A 15,231-nucleotide genomic window follows, 5' to 3' on the forward strand; every position below is an offset into this window, starting at 1 on the left:
ACGTGTTCGAAATTAAACTGTAGTTTTCTTTGAACCTTTCAGTTACCGATTCATCTGAATTGGGAGTTCGGTGAAAGGATCTAATTATTACTTTATTCCGGTTGCCAACAATCTTTGCTCATACTAACTCACAGGAAGTATCTACTTCAGTTTCGCGATAAGATAAACTATTTCCATCATCAACAAACTCGCCACGGCCAACTGTGTTATACTATCCTTAGGAACTCCTCCCGAACAGCCAATGAAGGCACAACGGTAACGACCGGCCGCATTGTCATCCTCAGCCCACAGGCGTCAATGGATGCGGATATGGATGAGCATGTGGTGAGCACAAGGCTCTCCGGGCCGTATGTCAGTTTCCGAGACCGGAGCCGCTACTTCTCAATCGATTCGCTCCTCAGTTTGCCTAACAAGTGCACCCTGCTTGCCAACAGCGCTCGGCAGACCGAATGGTCACCCATCCTAATTCTAGCCCTGCCCGACAGCGCTTAACTTCGGTGATCTGACGGGAACCGGTGCTACCACTGTGGCAAGGCCATTGGCAACACCGTTAGGTTCTTCGCAAAAATTTCGGCTGAGCTAAAATCCAGTTTTAGACAGCTTTCAGTGCCTATAACGTTTTGAGCATCAGTGCTTTCTGTTAACGCTTGGAGCTCTGGTACTTTCCCAACACAGCTACGACAATTGGCAACTGTTATACCCATAAATCCTGTATCTACGTTCTTCCTGTGATCGGCCAGCACCCTTTGTGGATGAAGATCCCCTAACCCAGAAAACAGCCCAGTCCACGCAACACAGCCCCTGCTACACGTATAGCCACTGTTGTGTCTAGACCATACAGCCTAGACACAATGCTGTAGCCGTTAGGGCACGCAAGGCTAACGCAGACGGGCGTGAAGTCTGGAACATGAGAACGTATAAATGAATAAGAAGAAAAGTACGTAGATGCTTGTTACTTAACTTTTAATTAGTCCTTGGAATACATCTCTCTTGAATATTAGTAAGCTATAGGCACTGATACAATTGGCGCCTTGCTAGGTGGTCGCCATTTAACTTAGCAGAGGGCTATTCTACTGTCTATCTCTCGGCAAATGAGAGCAAGGCTTAGCACGTCCAATCGCTAGCTATGTTGTCCGTACAACTAGGGCCGAGGTCTCCTCAGTCTCTCGAGACCTGCCTTGTGGTGGCGCTAGGTTTGCGATCCCACAGTGGCGACACGCGGGTCCGACATGTACTACAGGACCGCGGCCGATTTAAGTTACCACCTAGTAAGTGTGGTGTCTAGCGGTGACACCACATTCCTCCCCCGCAAATCGGCGAACGGTCGTGAGATAAGGCTTCCGCCCGCCGTGGGGAGGACCGCATGTTGACGTATGCGATGAGGTGGGGAGCCTAACAACAGGCGAGGCTGTGCCACCCGCACCCGGCCATTCGGTCCGAGGGGAGCTAGGAAACGCCTGAAAACCTAGTCCAGGGTGCACGTCAACATGCGGTGTATGCGCCCGTAATGAGACAGGAGGGGCCGAAGGGTCAACCTCCATTGCGTCGGAGAATCCGACGCGCGATGACGACATCTGGTCCGGAGCTGGCAAGAGGCCCATGGCGGAGGACGGCTGGGCACGGGAAGCGAGCGGCGGCGCGTGACCCAGGGAGGCGCGTGGCGGTTGCAGCGACGCGTCCACTGCGAGCGGCGCCGGCGGCGGCTGCTGCGGCGGCGGCGGCGCGTCGCCATGAGGCAAAATGGAAGGCAGCGTCGGTAACACCTGGGGATGAGGCGAGCCAGTAGATGGGTCCCCAGGGCGCTGACCTGACGGCACCGTCGCTGAAAGCAGACGGGGAGCGGCAGAACCCAGGCGACGACAGAGGCGCAGCTGATTGAGATGCCGACGCACCTCACCAGAGGCCCCCAAAATCAAATACATCGCGCGGCCGAGGCAGCGAAGAACGCGCCCTGCGAGCCAACGCCGTGAACCGCGATAGGTGCGATAATAGACATCGTCGCCAGGAGCAAAAGCAGGAGTCTGCCGCTGCACAGGAACCTGATGTGGCGGATGCAGCAAAGACATCAAGGTGCGATGAGCACGACCATGGAGCAATTCAGCCGGCGAGCGACCATCGCGGGGCTGAGAGCGATACGAAGACAAAAAGAGCAACAATGCGTCCTCCCGAGAATGCGACTCTTTCAACTTCAACATCTGTGACTTGAAAGTCCGGACCAATCGTTCCGCGGCACCGTTTGACTGAGGCGAAAACGGCGCGGATGTCAGATGTTGAATACCATTGGCCTTGCAGAATGACTGAAATTCAGCGGACATGAATTGTGGGCCATTGTCGGAAACAATAGTCTGCGGAAGACCTTCAATGCAAAAGATAGCAGACAAGGCTTGGATTGTGGCAGAAGACGTCGTGGAAGACATCCGGACAACAAAAGGAAAATTACTGAAAGCATCGACCACAACCAACCATCGAGCATTCCAGAATGGACCAGCAAAATCGATGGGCAAGCGTTGCCAAGGGGAAGTGGCTTTCGGCCATGCAAAGAATTTCCGCGGCGGTGCGGATTGTTGTTCGGCACACGCCACGCAAGAAGAGCACATATTCGTAATCGCCGCATCGATTCCGAACCAAGTACAGTGCTGACGAGCAAGTTGTTTCGTACGCACTATACCCCAATGTCCTTGGTGAAGAAGCTTTAAGACAGAGGACTGTAACGAACGTGGGACCACGACTCTGGACTGATCATTATCGGAACGCAACAACAAAACACCACGTCGTACAAAAAGTCTCTCCTTGTGAGCAAAAAAACGACGAACCAAAGGATCCTCGATCCTTGACTTGGACAAGGGCCATTGCGTAGCAACAAAACGCAAAACAGTAGCAAGGACAGGGTCAGCAGCTGTGGCTGTAGCTACACGACGAAAATCAATCGGAAACGATTCCACCACGTCATCGGTTTCCGAATCAATGAACATGCAAGCAAGTTCGGAAGAATCGAATGCTTTATCCTCAGCAACAGGCAAACGGGACAACGCATCAGCGTTTCCGTGCTTAGCAGTGGACCGATACAAGATATCGTAGCGGTACTGCGAGAGAAAAAGTGACCAGCGAATGAATTTCTGCACTGTACGTGGAGGTACAGGCTTGGTCGGATGAAAAAGCGATGTCAAAGGTTTGTGGTCCGTGATGATGGTAAAATGACGACCATACAAGAAATCGTGAAACTTTGTAACACCAAACACGAGAGCTAAAGCTTCTTTCTCTATCTGTGAATAATTTCTTTGCGCAGATGAGAGCAATTTGGACGCAAAGGCAATAGGGCGATCATGCGAGCCATCCTTGTGCGCAAGCACAGCACCGATCCCGAAATCCGATGCATCTACCATCAACAAAAGGGGTTTTCGGGGATCGAATGGCGTAAGGCAAGTATTTGAAAGTAACGCCGATTTCAACTGGCGAAAGGCGCGGTCGCATCCCATCCTCGTCGCCAATAATGTTGTGTCTAGACCATACAGCCTAGACACAATGCTGTAGCCGTTAGGGCACGCAAGGCTAACGCAGACGGGCGTGAAGTCTGGAACATGAGAACGTATAAATGAATAAGAAGAAAAGTACGTAGATGCTTGTTACTTAACTTTTAATTAGTCCTTGGAATACATCTCTCTTGAATATTAGTAAGCTATAGGCACTGATACAATTGGCGCCTTGCTAGGTGGTCGCCATTTAACTTAGCAGAGGGCTATTCTACTGTCTATCTCTCGGCAAATGAGAGCAAGGCTTAGCACGTCCAATCGCTAGCTATGTTGTCCGTACAACTAGGGCCGAGGTCTCCTCAGTCTCTCGAGACCTGCCTTGTGGTGGCGCTAGGTTTGCGATCCCACAGTGGCGACACGCGGGTCCGACATGTACTACAGGACCGCGGCCGATTTAAGTTACCACCTAGTAAGTGTGGTGTCTAGCGGTGACACCACAGCCACCTCCTGCGTAGAATGGGCACCTGATCTATTCAGCGGAACCCGAAATCCAATTACCCTTTGGAACAAGTCGAGGAATCTGCAGCCTACACTGCGCTGAACCGTCTGAGCCTCTGATTCAGACCCTCCACTCGGCTCTGTACCAGAGGTCATGTCGTCTATGTTGCAAATGGTCAGCTCTGCTTTCATCTTCAAGCAAGACTGGCAGCCTTTACCACTTCGGTTAGCCACTCTAAACCAGAGAGAATCACTTCCGATACCAAGTGACACACATCATTGGTACCGACTTGACCTACCACCGGCTATTGGCTGCACCCTGTGCTCTTCATGGCATCCGGGAGGACCCGTTCCACATCTGGAATGATTCCACCCGGTACGCACGCGGAGAGCACACTGGTTTCCTTTCCCTTCTTGGCAGACATGTCCGTAAGGGGCCCCGTAACGCGCGTAACGTTGGAGTTCCGACTATCAATAATCGCACCATCTGTGAGTATCCGGATCTTGCAGGGTGAGAGGTTTTTCTCTGTAACAGGACATGCGACAGCACCCGGCTCAGCGATAGCGCCAGCCACAGACAGTGGCTGGAACCTGTTTGTCAGACAAACCGGGGAGGCCCTACGTGCGGCTGTCTGGGAATTCTTTCGCCTCCTCCTACGCCCCAGGGTACCTCCCACTCGACCACAGGTGAAGGGTCAACCTCAGTGCGAACAGTAACTGAGCTGTTCACCGATGAGGACCGATCGGAGGACTCGGCCATGCTGGACGTCCGCTGGATCCCCACGGCCAGCCCACAACAGTCGTTCCCATCCACTGTAGTCTCAAGCTGTGTAACCGAAGCCATCACAGCCTGAAGCTGAAAGCAAAGTGTCAGCAACTCGGCTCGCATCCACCCACAACAATCGCAGTCCCTGTCCACACCAAAGACCGTGGGAAACTAAACTGTGGAGATAAACTGACTGTCGGCACGTGCTGCTAAACTATACTGTAAACCCTGACGAAGACGCAGGAACTGTGTCTAAAAAAACTAAATTAATAAGCAGAGATTCGAAAACCTAACTACCGATGCACTCAGGTGAAACTAAACTATTCGCCCCTGATTAGAAACTTGATACAAAATAAATTTACTTTACGACACTAACGAAAACGCGAGAACTGTGCCTATTAGGTATCAAATAAACACCCAGAAACACGTAAAACTTAACTACTAAAGCACACAGATGATATTATGAAATTCTCTCCTGGTTAAGAACTCGAAAAAGTCACAAAATCGGTTAGTTCCATGTTTCTGCTTGTGTCGCGGGCGGGCTACTGCTGCCTGATTGACTAGCTGGCTGGTTCCTAAGTAGATGACCTATATGAACCATCACCTTAACCAACTGATGGAGATCTTGTACGTGCTAACTTCACTTCTTTATTAATGTGGACTTCAGCTGTCTAACTCGTGATACTGCACCCCGTCACGACCACATTCGGTACTGCATGCTTCGACATTTCCCAACAGTGCTAAAGGAAACCCTCCAAGAACGTTTTAATTTGGCGTGGCAGTCAGATCACTTCCTCAAAGTGAGGCAATTTTGATATCTCTCCTGAAACCAGGAAAAGGACCGAACGTGTCCCCTTAGTTATCAGACAACCGCTTTAACAAACCGTGTAGGAAAAACCCTGGCTCTGAGCACTATGGGACTCAACTGCTGAGGTCATTAGTCCCCTAGAACTTAGAACTAGTTAAACCTAACTAACCTAAGGACATCACACACATCCATGCCCGAGGCAGGATTCGAACCTGCGACCGTAGCGGTCTCGCGGTTCCAGACTGCAGCGCCAGAACCGCGCGGCCACTTCGGCCGGCGGAAAAACCCTGGAGCAAATAGTTAGCCGTTGTCTGATCCGGTTGTTAAAGACCAGGGGCTTCCTTAGTCGCTCTGTGTCGATTCCAGAGATTTCGGTCCGCTGTCGACAGCCGCACCCTGCTAAAGGCAGCTATTCAGCACGCTTTCCTACGTATACATCCATATATAGGCATATTATTCGATAACAGTAAGACACACGATATTGCTTGGGAACACATCTCGCCTAACTGATTCAATGAGCCTTTTGTGGCCACCTCCCCAGCTCCATACAGTCCGTTGTGGCCCAGCTGTTTTTTTAGGACTCGAGCTGGTGACATGCTGTGAGATAAATTTGAGCAGGAGAATAGTGTCGCTCAGGTCAGTATTTTAAAGAAATGGCATCATCAGTCGTATATATTGGAATTCTTTATTTTGCAGATCGACTTCTGTCACTGTGTGACCATCTTCAGGTTCGAATAATTTGCACTGAAGATGTTCACACAGTAACCGAAATCGATCTGTAAAATAAAGGATTTCGATATTTACGACATATGCTGCTATTTATCAAAATACGCTCCTGGAAATAGAAATAAGAACACCGTGAATTCATTGTCCCAGGAAGGGGAAACTTTATTGACACATTCCTGGGGTCAGATACATCACATGATCACACTGACAGAACCACAGGCACATACACACAGGCAACAGAGCATGCACAATGTCGGCACTAGTACAGTGTATATCCACCTTTCGCAGCAATGCAGGCTGCTATTCTCCCATGGAGACGATCGTAGAGATGCTGGATGTAGTCCTGTGGAACGGCTTGCCATGCCATTTCCACCTGGCGCCTCAGTTGGACCAGCGTTCGTGCCGGACGTGCAGACCGCGTGAGACGACGCTTCATCCAGTCCCAAACATGCTCAATGGGGGACAGATCCGGAGATCTTGCTGGCCAGGGTAGTTGACTTATACCTTCTAGAGCACGTTGGGTGGCACGGGATACATGCGGACGTGCATTGTCCTGTTGGAACAGCAAGTTCCCTTGCCGGTCTAGGAATGGTAGAACGATGGGTTCGATGACGGTTTGGATGTACCGTGCACTATTCAGTGCCCCCTCGACGATCACCAGTGGTGTACGGCCAGTGTAGGAGATCGCTCCCCACACCATGATGCCGGGTGTTGGCCCTGTGTGCCTCGGTCGTATGCAGTCCTGATTGTGGCGCTCACCTGCACCGCGCCAAACACGCATACGATCATCATTGGCACCAAGGCAGAAGCGACTCTCATCGCTGAAGACGACACGTCTCCATTCGTCCCTCCATTCACGCCTGTCGCGACACCACTGGAGGCGGGCTGCACGATGTTGGGGCGTGAGCGGAAGACGGCCTAACGGTGTGCGGGACCGTAGCCCAGCTTCATGGAGACGGTTGCGAATGGTCCTCGCCGATACCCCAGGAGCAACAGTGTCCCTAATTTGCTGGGAAGTGGCGGTGCGGTCCCCTACGGCACTGCGTAGGATCCTAAGGTCTTGGCGTGCATCCGTGCGTCGCTGCGGTCCGGTCCCAGGTCGACGGGCACGTGCACCTTCCGCCGACCACTGGCGACAACATCGATGTACTGTGGAGACCTCACGCCCCACGTGTTGAGCAATTCGGCGGTACGTCCACCCGGCCTCCCGCATGCCCACTATACGCCCTCGCTCAAAGTCCGTCAACTGCACATACGGTTCACGTCCACGCTGTCGCGGCATGCTACCAGTGTTAAAGACTGCGATGGAGCTCCGTATGCCACGGCAAACTGGCTGACACTGACGGCGGCGGTGCACAAATGCTGCGCAGCTAGCGCCATTCGACGGCCAACACCGCGGTTCCTGGTGTGTCCGCTGTGCCGTGCGTGTGATCATTGCTTATACAGCCCTCTCGCAGTGTCCGGAGCAAGTATGGTGGGTCTGACACACCGGTGTCAATGTGTTCTTTTTTCCATTTCCAGGAGTGTACATTGAAAGTAATACGGTCATGGGGCACACTGTGCGAAATACAAGTGGTTTAAGCTTTACCTTCTTTGCCATAGTCATAAACAGTATCAAGTCTACGGTAAGGAGTCCTGTAGAGTGGTCCTTATTTGCGGACGATTTTGCAGTTTTTTGTTTCTACTCCAGTGTTGCAACAGCGACCCGTCCATTGAAACTTAATTCGGAGTTTAGAGCAGTAGGCTGGAAAAGACCGGTTTTCAGTTTCCTGCAGGTAAGTGTTCATTTTAAACGTTTTCATCATATTTTTAATTACCTGTTTCCATATGAGGGACACCGTTCTAGATTCTAGAGTATCGGTGAGCTTCCTGTGACTAATTGTTGACTCCAAACCGTCGTGGTTGCCACACCTGAAAGACGCGAAAGCCAGAACCTTGAAGACATTGAACACCATAAATAGCTTTAGCCACCAGTCTTGGAGAGAGGACAGGGCGTGTCTGCTCCAGATTGATAGGGCTCTCGCGCGTTCGTGCTTAGTCTGTATGTCACAGTGTATCGATCGGCGGGACCTTGTTATCTCAATATCATTGACGCTGCCCACCATGAGAGGATTACGTTGGACACAGAAGCTGAGGCTGGAGTACAGCCGCTTACAGTTTGACGACAACTGCTCACGGTGTGTCGGGCGTGTAAGTTCCTTGCGGCTCCGAATTCACCCGCATTTCGTACTGTTGTTCGTCCCCTCTGGAACGTGTTTTCTTCCTTTGCCGATGAGTAAGAAGGACATTTGGGATCCGCTAGCGGCATGTGCCAGAGTCCCTTAGAGTGGAGGAACTACAAGCGCAAATGCAGGGTTTTAACCGTCTGGTTGCTGCAAAAGGCCTATGTGATTTTAGGCTTAATCAATACAAGAAAGATTGCACTCCTCTTCCTAGGTTTAATGCAATATTTTCTCAAATTTAGTGTGATTACCACTACTAAGTTTCTAGCTTTATGGATGGGTCTAAAAGGCGGGACTCCATTGCTTTCTCTGTTATTGTCCCTGATGGCATCCTCAATGCCCAACTGCCTGAAGAATTTAATGTCTTCGATGCAGAATTATATGCGATCTGGCGGGCACTGGAGGAGGTAAGACGCTCTTCCAATGCTAAGTTTCTTGTCTATTTCGACTCTCTGAGTACCCTTCACTCTATACGATGTCTGCACTCAGCCCGTAAAGCTTACAGTCTATACAGGATGCCCTCCTCCAACTACACCGAATGGGGAAGGACGCGCCATTGTGATGGGTACCAGGGGACATGGCAATTGCGGGGAAGGAAATGGTGGATTTAGCAGCCAAAGAGGCGCGTCGTGATCCTCACGTATTTGTGTCCCATCCCCCGACATGCTGTCACCTCGCTGTTGAAGTACGAAGTTATGCGTCGATGGGAAGATGAGTGGCTGAAAATGACAGTGAGTTCCGTCTGGTGAATCCCACAATGCTGCCGTGGCGTACCGCCTTCCAGCCACTTTGCCGGGACGAGATCCATCTCACTCGCATAGGCCACAGCCCTACGACGAATGGCTTCTTGCTCCGGCGAGAGGACCATCCAATGTGTGGCGCTTCTGGCGTACAGGTAACTGTGCGCCACATTTTATTGGACTGTGTTTTATTTTGTGACCAGCGGACCGCGGTGAATTGTCCAAGATTATTCCTAATATTTTAGTGAGATCGTCTTAATGTGTTAATAGCGTGACTGGCTGACCGAAGTTTTTTTGTAAGTTGTCAGCGTGTAACATTTACTTATGCTTTGCTTTTAGCTCTTTTGTCATTTTAATTGTGAGTTAATTTAATGTTTTGCTACTTTTCCTCTTTCTCATTTGTTTTAGCGCATGTGAGATACAGGGACCGTGTGGTTATTTCGAGTGCATGAGTGTGCAACAGTTTTAAAGACTTTGGTATGTCTTAGCGAGTGTATGGGCGTTGATATCCTCACCGTTGAGAGTCCATAAGATCCACATACACACAGACACACACACACATACACACACACACACACACACACACACACACACACACACACACTCTCTGGGAAGTTCTTGTCTGTGAAATTTAGATAAGATTGTTGTCTGCACTTGTATCCACAGTGATAACCTACTCACACTACCTACAGAATGAAGTCCCAATTTTCATCAAAAACAAAAAATCTGAAATATCCGTAGGCTTCAACCATGAATTGTACTAAAATTGTGACACATTTCTCGAAACATTCACTATTAATCAGTTATCACTAGAACGCCTATGACTCGGTCTATTTAACCTCTCGTCACAAGGACTGACCATACACTCCTGTCGTCTTACGTGTAAAATTTCTCTTCCATTACCAAAGGGAACGAAAGGTCTGTTCTCTCTGTTTGGCTGAACCACAGTGTTGGCAGCCACCTTCGTCCTTCCATTTACACAAACCAGACAGAACATTTTTGTTATTTCCTTCTTTCGTAGATAAACTAAAGTATGTTACCCGTAGTTGCTTCACAAATAAATGTCTTGTCCTATATCTTTCTTGCCAACTTCTGTGGTTGTCCTTGCTAGGGATATCCACTCTTCCATACCGGACGGAATTCGCTAGTCTCAGTGAATGCAAGCCCGTATGCGCGATGGGAATTGCATTAAATAGACACCTGGGGACGGTTGCTCACTGAAACGCAATTTAACACCACGACGCATAAAGTTTCTCCTCTTTTCTATGCTATACCGCAATGAAACCGGTTATTAGCTGACTGTGGGCCTGTAGTATGGTCTGATGCATCGATACCTCAACAAGATTCAAAAGAGTCTGCTTTTTGTTTCGTTTAATTGACGAATTCCCCAGACGCTCCACTGCTATATCCAGACACACATAACATACAGGGTGGAGAAAAATTTTGTGGCGAAATTTTAACCATGGATTGCTGATGCCAGTGCGAACCAAATTTACTTGTGTTGGTCGAAAACGCACCAAACAATGGAAACTTGGCACTACTCGCTCCGACTGGCCGTGGGATTGGCGTGTTGCCGTTCGTCGCTTCACGGGCAGTGCTATCGTTGTCGGTTCACACATACAAAGGCCCCCCGCCACGTCACTGCCCCAATGTGATACGCATACGTATTGAATAGGCCTTGCTGTTCGTCTCCACATCACTTCAGAGGCATTCACACTTAAGCTTCGCTTCAGAGCAAATACACGACACCTGCGATTTAGTCTTACAGTAAATATGGCGCACAGTATTCGATTGAAGAACAATGAGATATGGTTTTTGTTTATGGAGAAGACGACGGTAATGTGCAATAAGCTCGACCGTTATATTAGGAACGGTACCCAGCAAGATGCCACCACCACTGTCAAACGTTCACAGCAATTCACCGGCGACACGGCGAAACAAGCTCGTTAGCGGGAAATGATGGTGATGTTGGAGACCTCGATCACGACAGGATGCTGCATTTGAAGGGACTGTCATCGAACGCTTCGAGGAAGCACCTAGGAAAAATACTCGAGCGGTTGGATACGACATGGTGGTCACTCATTAGTTAGTCTGAGAGGTATTGTGGTATGACAGTCAGCATCCATTGAGTTTCCACCCTGTCCAAATCTTAAATTCTACAGCGGACTATGAACACTGGCCGGGGTTTTGCCGGTGGTTTCTGCAATATGTTGCACGAGATCCCTAATTCCCCGCCATTGTGTTGATTACCGGCGAGTGCATCTTCCACCGAGATGGTCTTTACAACACTCGAAATGTCACGTACGTCCATGGACACCAGGAACGATTTTCGCTCAACATTTGGGCAGGCATTGTGGGTGACCATCTGATTGGACCGGACCGTCCACCTTCGTGACTTACCGGAGCCAATTCACTTTTTGCGAGAAACTCTACCCGGCCTACTGGAAGATGTTCCCCTGAACATACTTCTACTCATGTATTTGCAACATGATGGGGAGCCCGCACATAACAGTCGTACTGCGCGTGGATATTTATGAGAACTCTTCGACGACCATGTAATTGGCAGAGGTGCTCGTAAGACATAGCCACCGCGTTCACCAGACCTCACGCCACCGGGATTCTTTAAGGTTCAATTTCGCTCACCTGGACACGAGCCACCTAGAAAGGAAGAGAAACTAATGGATCAAATTAAACATGACGCCGATCACATCAAGACAATTCCAAGAATCCTTGAAAGAGTTCGGCAAATCACCGTTCGACGTTTTCAAGCATGTCGCGTCAGAGGATCGCCAGTTCGAGCACCTGCTTTCAGTAAGCAATACCCTAGCTACAAGAAAGGCACTTTTCAGGGCCGACACAATTTGTAAAAGACTTTCTGTACGCGAACTAACAGCGTTGACGGGTTTGTTCCCTGTAAGTCTTATCATGTAACTACAGTGGATGAGTCGGGTCCCTGTTAGATTCGCCCTCAGGCCCCCAGAGTCGAAGGCTGGCGCGCTACCACCGACCGAGCGGGCCGCTTTGGATATATCTGGATCTCCGGCAGGCAGGGCACTCGCGGTCTGTCCACAGGACAATTCCGCGGCCAATCGCAGGGTGTGGCGCCAAGTTTCTGTAGTTTCGGAATTGTGCGTTGTAAACCTACATAACATTACTAATTTTGGTTCCTACTGGCATTAGCTATACGGGGTTAAAATTTCGTGACACAATTTTTCTCCGTCCTGTGGACAATTACGGAGGGATGATGCACCATCCTTCATAGCTCTCTGGATTTGTAGGAGACAGGAAAACGGGCATGTATCATGGGGGTCCTTTGGTTGCGGTGGCCTATGACACACTGGCTGCGGAAAGACGCCCTCGCTGCAGTTCACTTTCAGAGTGGTGCGCTTCGGACGCTTGTGACTCTGTTTTCGTTCTGGGCGGTAACATGGACGTCGGGCGTTCTGCTTTCTTCAGTTTATACTGCTGTAAATCGTAAATCTTCTGGTGAGAAGACCACTTACGCAGCGTATTGCAAGTATAGTTAGCTTTGTCCTGTTGGACATACTTATTTTTGGTGTATCGAGATTATGTTCATTTAATTTCTCAATTTTCTCTGGCATTCTGGTTCAAAACGAAATATTGCTCATTGCAGATGGGCTTGACAGTTTTCCCAGGTCGACCTAGATATCCATGCAATCTATTGGCATCCAGGATAATACTGTATGCTATCCCCCTCATCTACATCTACATCTGCATGACTACTCTGCAATTCACATTTAAGTGCTTGGCAGAGGGTTCATCGAACCACAATCATACTATCTCTTTACCATTCCACTCCCGAACAGCGCGCGGGAAAAACGAACACCTGAACCTTTCTGTTCGAGCTCTGATTTCTCTTATTTTATTTTGATGATTATTCCTACCTATGTGGGTTGGGCTCAACAAAATATTTTCGCATTCGGAAGAGAAGTTGGTGACTGAAATTTGGTAAATAGATCTTGCCGCGACGAAAAACGTCTTTGCTTTAATGACTTCCATCCCAACTCGCGTATCATATCTGCCACACTCTCTCCTCTATTACGTGATGATACAAAACGAGCTGCCGTTTTCTGCACCCTTTCTATGTCCTCCGTCAATCCCACCTGGTAAGGATCCCACACCGCGCAGCAATACTCTAACAGAAGACGAACGAGTGTAGTGTAAGCTGTCTCTTTAGTGGATTTGTTGCATCTTTTAAGTGTCCTGCCAATGAAACGCAACCTTTGGCTCGCCTTCCCCACAATATTATCTATGTGGTCTTTCCAACAGAAGTTGTTCGTAATTTTTACACCCAGGTACTTAGTTGAATTGAAAGCCTTGATAATTGTACTATTTATCGAGTAATCGAATTCCAACGGATTTCTTTTGGAACTCATGTGGATCACCTCACACTTTTCGTTATTTAGCGTCAACTGCCACTTGTCACACCATACAGCAATCTTTTCTAAATCGCTTTGCAACTGATACTGGTCTTTGGATGACCTTACTAGACGGTAAATTACAGCATCATCTGCGAACAACCTAAGAGAACTGCTCAGATTGTCACCCAGGTCATTTATATAGATCAGGAACAGCAGAGGTCCCAGGACGCTTCCCTGGGGAACACCTGATATCACTTCAGTTTTACTCGATGATTTGCCGTCTATTACTACGAACTGCGACCTTCCTGACCGGAAATCACGAATCCAGTCGCACAACTGAGACGATACCCCAAGGACCCGCAGCTTTATTAGAAGTCACTTGTGAGGAACGGTGTCAAAAGCTTTCCGGAAATCCAGAAATACGGAATCAACCTGAGATCCTCTGTTGATAGCGGCCATAAGTTCGTGCGAATAAAGAGCTAGCTGCGTTGCACAAGAACGATGTTTTCTGAAACCATGCTGATTACGTATCAATAGATCGTTCCCTTCGAGGTAATTCATAATATTTGAATACAGTATATGCTCCAAAACCCTACTGCAAACCCAAGTCAATGATATAGGTCTGTAGTTCGATGGATTACTCCTACTACCCTTCTTAAACACTGGTGCGACCTGCGCAATTTTCCAATGTGTAGGTACAGATCTATCGGTGAGCGAGCGGTTGTATATGACTGCTAAGTAGGGAGCTATTGAATCTGCGTAATCTGAAAGGAACCTAATCGGTCTACAATCTGGACCTGAAGACTTGCCGTATCAAGCGATTTGAGTTGCTTGAGTGGCTTGAGTTTCCTCTCACTGAGTAACAAGTTAGTGCCACTCTTATACATCACTGTGCACACTGTAAAGTTATGTATGTTTTATACTTACTTCGAAAATTGATAGGGATCAACTACCTTCAACGTACATTTGCTTGCTTTGTAGAAGTACTGATGTTCGTAATGGAGGAGTTTATTTGCTAACCTGGTTCCCATATGACTTCCCGAAAGCTGCTTTGCTCTCCATACAATCATGCGTTTTCTTGATAACATATTCTACAACAGGCCACATTGTAATCTCTTGTGTTCATGTCTTCTCCAGTTACCCGCCAATCGCAAATACACACCTCAAAAAATGTTTTTCCATCACCTGGGTTCCGAGAGTTCCGGAATCTGTACAGAAAATCGGAGTAGAGATAAACATAAACATAATTTAAGCCCTTTTTATTGCTCTTGAAAACCGTATGTTGCATGTTGTACCACCATGCAGGGAACCCTCAGAGGTAGTGGTCCCGATTGCTCTGCTCACCACTATATATAATACCCAATAGCATTCTTCTCTTGCATTGATGCGTGCCTGTATTCGTCGTGGCATGCTATCCACAAGTTCATCAAGGCACTGTTCGTCCAGATTGTCCCAACCCTCTACGGCGATTTGGCATACATCCCTCAGAATGGGTGGTGGGTCACGTCGTCAGTAAAAAGCCTTTTTCAGTCTATCCCAGAATGTTCGATAGGGTTCGTGTCTAGAGAACATGGCTACTCCAGTTGAGCGATATTGTTATCCTGAAGGAAGTCATTCAC

The 15,231-nt window shown here is 48.7% G+C and overlaps 1 pseudogene; it reads right to left on the reverse strand.

The window, feature by feature from the left end:
* Positions 1-425: 425 nt before the first annotated feature.
* On the reverse strand, positions 426-543 carry LOC126254856 (5S ribosomal RNA; annotated as a pseudogene).
* Between the last annotated feature and the right edge of the window lie 14,688 nt (positions 544-15,231).

Source organism: Schistocerca nitens, chromosome 4, assembly GCF_023898315.1.
Source record: "Schistocerca nitens isolate TAMUIC-IGC-003100 chromosome 4, iqSchNite1.1, whole genome shotgun sequence".
Classification (NCBI taxonomy): Eukaryota; Metazoa; Arthropoda; class Insecta; order Orthoptera; family Acrididae; genus Schistocerca; species Schistocerca nitens.